This window comes from Hyaena hyaena, unplaced genomic scaffold (genome assembly GCF_003009895.1).
Source record: "Hyaena hyaena isolate Hyena2069 unplaced genomic scaffold, ASM300989v1 scaffold_10, whole genome shotgun sequence".
In the NCBI taxonomy this organism is placed as follows: Eukaryota; Metazoa; Chordata; class Mammalia; order Carnivora; family Hyaenidae; genus Hyaena; species Hyaena hyaena.
This window is the reverse complement of record NW_024080642.1, coordinates 5,819,469-5,827,985: the sequence shown is the minus strand read 5'-3', so window position 1 is coordinate 5,827,985 and position 8,517 is coordinate 5,819,469. Positions and strand designations below refer to the sequence as shown.

Sequence of the window (8,517 nt, the reverse complement as noted above, 5' to 3'; positions counted from 1 at the left end):
AAAAAAAAAAAATTAAAAAGAACCATGAGATCATGGCCTGAGCTGAAGTGGTTCACTTAACCAATTGAGCCACCCAGCCGCCCCAAACTAGGAGTCCTTCTGAGGGATTTATTCTACGGAAACAACCAAAAATGCACGCCGAGATGTACATCAAACCGAGTTTACTAGCGCACTGATGATTACAGTAAAATTTGGAACTGGCCGAAGTTTCCCACAGGAGGGAATGGTTAAATGAAGCATGGCATTTATAAATTTTTTTTAATGTTTATTTTTTATTTTTGAGAGAGAGAGAGAGCTAGAGAGACAGCATGAGAGGTGGGGGTATGTGGGCACAGAGAGAGGGAGACACAGAATCTGAAATAGGCTCCAGGCTCTGAGCTGTCAGCACAGAGCCTGACACGGGGCTCAAACCCACCAACTGTGAGATCATGACCTGAGCCAAAATCAGATGCTTAACCAACTGAGCCACCCAGGCGCCCTGAAGCATGGCCTTTTTATACAGTGAAATACCATGTAGCTCTCAGAGACCATCTTGTAGAAGAATCCAGTCTTACACGGAAATAGAAGTACACAGGAAAAGAAGCCTACATGTGATTCCCCTTCCCTGTACACTTTTTTCATATTTTCCAATTTTCTACAATGGTCCTGTATTACTTTTGAAAAAGAAAAATATCCTGATAGATATTTTTGGTAAGATTGGGGGAAAAAAGAGCCTCGGGCAACCTTAAAATGCAACAGTAGAGCTGCCAAGAATCAATTCTGCGGAAGCTTTGCGCAGTGGCAGTATCGTAGCCAATGAGGTTTATCCGAGGCGCGATTATTGCTAATTGAAGAATCAATTCTGCGGAGGTCAAGGGCAACTCCCCTTCATGCAGCAATCACTACTCAGGACTGGCACCTTTACAACAACCCAGCAGGCTTTCCAGAACCCTTAAAAATAGGATGCCACCGCACAGCCTTCAATTCACAGCATGTGTTTGCCTCCTCGGGGTTTCTACAGGGTAGGTAGGCAGGCTCAAGACTCTACCCTCCCTCCTCTGTGCCAACATACTTCACCACTTTTAAATAACCTGTCACGTTCTAAAGGTAAATATTAGGGTTAGCTCCTTCTCAGGCATCATAATTCTCTCTCGACTAAAACGTTGGTGAATTTTAAATCTCTCTACCGAGGTATGTGCCCTCCATGAAGTTGCCCCGGGGATGGCTGACTCCTGGCTCTATTGTAACTATTCCAATTTATGGACCTCCAGAGAAAAGTCACAGGCAGGGAAACAGAGGCTCCAAGGAGGTCTACTAACCAGAGAGCGTTCTGCGATCACAATGGAAACGCAGAAAGGATTCCCTGACAAGGTCCTGAGCACTCACCCCCACGCTTGTCTGCTCTCTACAGCTTCCATGCTTCTTCTAAGTTACTTCTTCCAGCCTTCAGACATTGAAAATAAGTAACACCTTGGCATTAAATCATGTATCTTTCTTCAAAAGAACATTACTAGGGGCACTTGGGGAGGGGTGGCTCAGTCAGTTAAGGGTGGGACTTCAGCTCGGGTCAAGATGTCATGGTTTGAGTTAGAGTCCCGCACTGGGCTCTCTGCTGTCTGCATGGAGGCCACTTCAGATCCTCTGTCGCCCTCTCTTTTTCTCAAAAATAAAGAAACATTATTTTTTTTTAATTTTTTAAATTTTTATTTATTTCTAGGAGAGAGAGAGAGAGACAGCATGAGCAGGGGAGGGTCAGAGAGAGAGGGAGTCACAGACTCTGAAGCAGACTCCAGGCTCTGAGCTGGCAGTCAGCACAGAGCCCGACGCGGGACTCGAACCCACGAACCGCGAGATCACGACCTAAGCGAAAGTCGGCCGCTTAACCGACTAAGCCACCCGGGCGCCCCAAAAATAAAGAAACATTATTAAGGAACATTATTAAGAAAATTTTAAATAATATCGTCCCCCAGCCAAAAAAAAAATCCATCATTGCCAGTCCTATTTTATGGGCAGAGAACAAATTAGGTGATGACAGGAAAATCGGGGATTTGTAAAATCATAAAGTTGGAAGAGACCTTGAAATCTAGCTCAGTGTCTACGGACAGACGAATAGGTAAGCAAGACGGGGAACACACATGCAATGCGGATATTAGCCTGACAGACGAAGGAAAACCTGACACACGCCACAACGTGGAGGAACCTAGAAGACATGACGTGATGTGAAAGAAGCCAGGCACACAAAGACAAATACTGCGTGGCTCCACTTACGTGAGGTTCCTAGAGTAGTCCAAATCATAGAGACAGGAGGTAGGATGGTTGATGCCAGAGAGGGAAAGAGGAGTTATTGTTTAATAGGTAAGAGAGTTTCAGGTGGGGAAGACGAGAAAGTTCTGGAGATGGACGGTGGTGATGGCTGCATAACTGTGAGTGTCCCTAATGCCACTTAATTGTATGCTTAAAAACAGCGAAAATATTATATATATTCTACCACAATGAAAAATATAACTTTTTAAAAAAGATTTTTAATGCTTATTTTGAGAGAGAGAGCAAGTGGCGGAGGGGCAGAGAGAGGGAGACAGAGGATCTGAGGTAGGCTCCACACTGATAGCAGAGAGCCTGATGTGGGGCTCAAACCCACAAACTGTGAGAACATGAGCTGACCTAAAGTCAGATGCTTAACAGACTTAGCCATTCAGATCCCCCTAAAGATTTTTTATTTAAGTAAGCTCTACACCCAATGCAGGGCTCGTACAACCCCAAGATCAAGAGTCACATGTTCTACTGACTGAGCCAGCCAGGCACCCCCAAAATATAACTTTTAAAAAAAACACTCATTTCAGGGGCGTCTGGGTGGCTCAGTTGGTTAAGTTTCCGACTTCAGTTCAGGTCATGATCTCACGGTTCGTGGATTCGAGTCCCGTGTCAGGCTCTGTGCTGACAGCTCAGAGCCTGGAGCCTGTTTCAGATTCTGTACCTCCTTCTCTCTCTGACCCTCCCCTGTTCATACTGTCTCTCTCTCTCTCTCTCTCTCTCTCTCTCTCAGAAATAAAACATTAAAAAAATAAAAATAAAAAACCCATTTCACTCAACTCTTCCACTTAAAAAACATTTATCACCTGCTACCTACCTTGCTCAAACTTCTATAAGGGGAGCTTGGAATGTAGGTGACTTATATGCCAATCTTCACCGTGATAGCCCCAAACTCCAAGAAGATTAAATATACTTCTTTTTTTTTTAATGTTTATTTTGAGAGAGAACTCAAGCAGGGAAAGGGCAGAAAAAGAGGGAACCAGGGAATCCCAAGCAGGCTCCACTGGCAGCGCAGAGCCTGATGCAGGACTTGAACTGATGAACTACAAGATCATGCCCTGAGCCAAAGTCGTATGCTTAACCCTCTGAGCCACCCAGGTGCCCTTTTCCTTCTGACTTTAAAGCTGAAAGTTTATATAGACCCTTCCATGGATGAGGAACTGCCTCCGAAAGTAGTGACCTTCCCGTGAGCAAAAGGCCCTCCTTTGTGTTCATGTCATCAAGGTGGCTCCTCCCGTCTTTTCACTTTACTTCAGCCCGTGGTTCGGCTTTTGAGCTCTTTCCACTGGATGAATGGAAAAGGGACGAAAGTATGGTAGGTCTTTGTTGCTCATCTGTCTCAAATAACTAAAAGTGACCAGATCCAGAGGGCATGGCTGGCTCAGACAGTAGAGCATGTGAATCTTGATCTTGGGGTCGTGGGTTCAAGCCCCACGTTGGGCTTGGAGCTTACAACTGATTAATCAATCAACAAAATAAAATAAAAGTGACCAGATCCTTTTCCTTTCATCTCTGGCAAGTTTTCCCATGTGGAAAAGTCCCTCTGCAAGCAAGCCGATCAACAGGGTGCAGGTGGAAGAGAGGGAGAAAGGGAAGGAAGCCCTTTTCCTCATTCTCACCTCAAAAACACCAAGCTTTGTTCAGGGATTCCCAGCAAGTTCATATTCCTCACTCTTAGGTACTGAATAGAAAAATGCAGCAATGCTTAGGCAGAGGTCAGCACTTTTTAAATTGTGCCCAACAGGGTTGGTGTTTTCTTTCAGGCAAGGGCCGCACTGGGGGAAATTTTAAAACCAACAATAACAAACCACCTGCCAACTGTGAAACATATGGAGAAGAGAAAATTGGGTGCAAAATGGAAATGGATTTTTCTAAAATGGAGTCAGATGCCCAAAGGGCTCACCAGACAACTCTAGGAATGGTTGCCTCAGTAATCAACAACATACCAAAATGTAACAGCAAGCATTTCTCTTTAAAGTGTTTGTGGAAGCATCAAAAGGGGCTGAAAACTGTTTTCGCAAGCCTTCAGTCCATCCCCGAGACAAGCCATGCCCTCTGTCACCACCTTGGCCCGCACCCTCTCATTAGCCTCCCAGGCCACCCTTCCCCACTCTGGTTCTCCAACAAAATCGTACCAGAATAATTTTCCTTAAATACCACAATCATCATCTCATGCCTCTGCTCAAAATCCTTTAATGGCTGCTTAACTCATCATACATTTGGTGTAAACGTTCTAGCCTGCTTCTCCAGCCCCGCCCTCACGCAGACTTCTATTCCTCTACTCCCAGAAAGGGCCTCCATCCCAGGCCTCCTCAGGATCTGGGTTTGAGTCCCTGGTCTGACTTTTACAGCTGCATGGACCAGAACGCTTTTGGTGACAGGAGGAGGCTGGGGGCACCTGGGTGGCTCATTTGATTAGGCATCCACCTTTGGCTCAGATCATGGTCTTGTGGTTCACAAGTTCGAGCCCCACGTCGGGCTCTGTGCTGACAGCTCAGAGCCTGGAACCTGCTTTGGATTCTGTGTCTCCCTCTCTCTCTGGCCCTCCCCTGCCCGCGCTCTGTCTCTCTCTCTCTCAAAAATAAATTAAAAAAAAAAAAAAAAAAAAGAGGCTGGATTTTGGACAGGCCTGAGCCTGAAAGCCATCACCACCGCTTGCTAATTTGCACGGCTTGGGCAAATCACTTTGCTTCTCTGAGCTTCAATTTCCTCACTTGAAAAAAAGTGGATTAACGCCACTTAATCACAAGGTTGTTTTGTGGGTAACATGGAAAAGAGCTTGCAAAGCACTGGCCCGGTGTTCCGTCCCCGGCTGGCACGTCTTCCCCTGTGTAGGTAAATGTGACTTCCCTCCTCTCGCAGCCCTGTCGTCAGGAATACGCACCGCTGAAGGCGCTCTGAAGACAGTCCGGTGCTGTGCAGAGAGTATGCACTGCGACCACTTGTGAGCTCACCCTGGGAACTCCATGTGAAATGTCCCTTCTCCCTCTCCTCTCCCCAGGCCACAGCAAACCCTAGCTTCCCTGACCACTCCAAGGGGTCCCGGGCTCGCCTTCCGACTCACACGGCTGAATGCCATCTTCGCTGACCGAGGTGGGGCCTCTCCTCTGTTAGAAGACCATAAACTCCCTGGAACCCGCGCGCCTCACGTTCCTGAATGCCCCCAGGACCTCCCTGTGCAAACCACCCACCCACCCACAGGTGCCCCACGGGCCGCCAGGTACAGACAGAGCACAGAGAGCACAGTGTTCCGAGCTCCTATACCACCCGCGGCCCGTGAGCCCCAAATCCTCTGGAGGCCACCCAAGGACCAAACCAGGCCCCTAGATGCCTCGCCTGGCACACACATCTGAACTGTTAACTGGCTAACACCACTTAGAAATCGGAAGAGCCCCCATTTTGTAAACATTTTGGAAGATTTGACCACCCAGGTCTGCAGTCCCGCATGAGTACCCCTCTGAGATGAAGGGTGCTCTCCCCAGGCCCACCACTTCCTATCAGCTCTGCGCGGCACAGAGCAGGGGCAAAATGGTATTGCTTTTTACTCCTAAATCTCTACAGGTTAGGAAATAGAAGTTCCCCGAGAAAGGACAGAGGATTCTAGAAAAACGGGCAAGGAGCATGTTTCTTTGTGGAAGAGAAGATTATTCCTCTATTGTTTCCTAAACACACAAAAGATCCGTGTGGAAATCGGCCACGTGCTTCCTGTGGTTAGGTGACAGGAGGGATCTGTGCTTGGTGGGTCTTAGAGGAACCCCGGGGAATGAAGTTAAACAGTGAAAAGTCAGTGGGCACTAAGGCTCTGGATGTCCTCCCCCAATACAACGAAGAGAGGGGTCCAGTAGTGCAGATCATAGGGCCAAAGGGCACCAGCCGCCCCAACAGCTCTGTCCACCCTCACCGTCAGGGGCAGCCCTCTCCGATTTGCTCCCACTGCTTATCGCCCAGATGATTTCTTTCTTTCTTTTTTTTTTTTTCCCCTCTAGAAATCTTGTCAATTCTGCCCTTTCACAGAAATGCTAATCATTCAGAGATGATCAGCCAATCAGGAGCCACTCTGGGTTGGGTCAGCAAACCACAGGCTGGAAATGTCCCTGGGGTCCTGGGACCTTGGCTGTTTTCACCCTTTTGGCTGCTCAAAGGGCTCTTTCTTTGCTGTAGACATTCTTTTCTGGGGTAGAGAGACGTGTGTGTGTGTGTGTGTGTGTGTGTGTGTGTGTGTGTGTGTGTGTGTCTGGGGAGCAGGTTAACTAAAAGACGACAAGGGGTTGATGGATTCTATGTGCTTGAAAATTCAGAAGCCCATCTTCCAAGAACTGAAGGTTTCAACCACTTTCTTAAATCCTCCCTTTTCTAAGAGAGAGCTTGGTGTGCCTGCCTTATCCAAGTAATATCCAAGCTGAGAAATTCCTGCTAAAGACAGAGGCCATATTCACTTCCCAAATGTACCTTAAAAATGTGCCTAACTGGGTGGTTCAGTTGGTGATGCTTCCGACCCTTGATTTAGGCTCATGATCTCACAGTTTGTGGGTTCGAGCCTGACATCAGGCTCCGTGCTGACGGTGCGGCATCTGCTTGAGATTCTCTCTCTCTGCCCCTCCCTCACTTGCTCATGCTCTCTCGCTCTCTCTCTCAAAACAAATAAATAAACCTTAAAAAACATATTAAAAGAAAACCAGGTGATTCTGCCACTTACTAGCTCTGTGGGCCCATCTTTTAATCTCTCTGGACTTCGGTTTCCTCATCTGGGAAATGGGGGTAATAGTACCTACCTCAAAGGTCCTTGTGAAAATAATATGAGGTGGGGCGCCTGGGTGGCTCAGTCAGTTAAGCGTCCGACTTCAGCTCAGGTCATGATCTCACAGTTCATGGGTTTGAGCCCCGCATGGGGCTCATGATGACAGCTCAGAGCCTGGAGCCTGCTTCAGATTCTGCGTCTCCCTCTCTCTCCCCTCCCCCACTTGCACTCTGTCTCTGTCTCTCAGAAATAAACATTAAACAAATTTTTTTAATAAAAAAAAAGAAAATAACATGAGGCAGCACGTGTAAGGACTTCCCATTGTGGTGCCTGGCACATGGAAGACACCTCCTTAGGTGACAGCCTTTGTCAGTTACTAGGCAGTTCCAGGGGCAGGTTCTGGGGTCAAAGGCCCAAGCTCCGATACTGCCTCACCAGTATCTGACTTCTCCGCATGACTGGCAAACTACTCAGCCCGACAGGGCCTCCCTCAGCGGCTATGTTGAGACAGGGAAATGGAAGGCACCTCGTGAAAGAAAAGGCTGGCTTTTTCCTTTGCTTCTTGTCCTGCTTCTATTCTTTTGAGGACTTGCACCCCTAGCTGACACATGCCTTAATGGATGTCCACCTTGTGAAGGGCAAGGAGTTAATGATTTCTTTGGAGCCGCCCAGCACATTAAATAACACCTGAGGATCATCCGGTGAGGTCCCTGTAAACGAAGACCACAGACTCCAAACACCTTGAAGCAAGACCCCTGGCTCCAGGGTGCAGATGACTTGTGGAGGACACTGAGCGCGGCCCCAGACGCCTGAGAGGGCACACCACCGTCCTGGGTACAAACTCCAGACGCCACGCAAAGGCTCGTGCTCCTTTCCTTTCCGAGTCTCCCAGACGCTCTGTCTCTATCTGCTCTCCCTAGATCTTCAATAAACTCTGCTCTTACTTCCTCGCGGCTCTATTTGATTTCCTTCCTGCTCAAAGCCAAGGACCCTCATGGCTGGTCCTGGAGGACCCCCCTCTGGGTCCTCAGACCCGGCCTGCTCACATCAACATCAGAACTTAAATAAACATGTACAAAGCACTGCCAGGGCCTGGCAAAGTGCACACCCCATAAATGAAAGCTGTAATTCTTGTTCTTATCATGATTATTTATTCTCAGCATCCCCTTCTTTTATGTGTCTCTTTCTAGATCACAAAGCACTAGATACTGGAGTATCGTGGCCACCTAAAAGCGTATTAACACTCACAGTCATCAGGGCCTGCCTGAGACGGACCAGAGCTACATGACTACTGGGTCTCACACGGGAAAGAAGGGTACATCTCACAGCTACTCTGGACTCCGTATGAATCACTGACTACAAGATCGTACCCACTCACTTTCTTAGACGTTATGGTCAGGCAGAATGGGGTTCCCTTGCAGTCAACTAACTTCATATAGAGCACGTCCTATGTACCAGGCACTGTGGTATATATCCTAGGGACACAATAG

At 47.7% G+C, this 8,517-nt stretch overlaps 1 protein-coding gene and 1 pseudogene across 1 annotated transcript in view; one reads left to right on the top strand and one right to left on the bottom strand.

The window, feature by feature from the left end:
- NXN (nucleoredoxin) overlaps positions 1 to 8,517 on the bottom strand; it is a 166,942-nt gene that overhangs the window by 124,838 nt on the left and 33,587 nt on the right. The window lies entirely within an intron of this gene.
- On the top strand, positions 767 to 942 carry LOC120246805 (annotated as a pseudogene).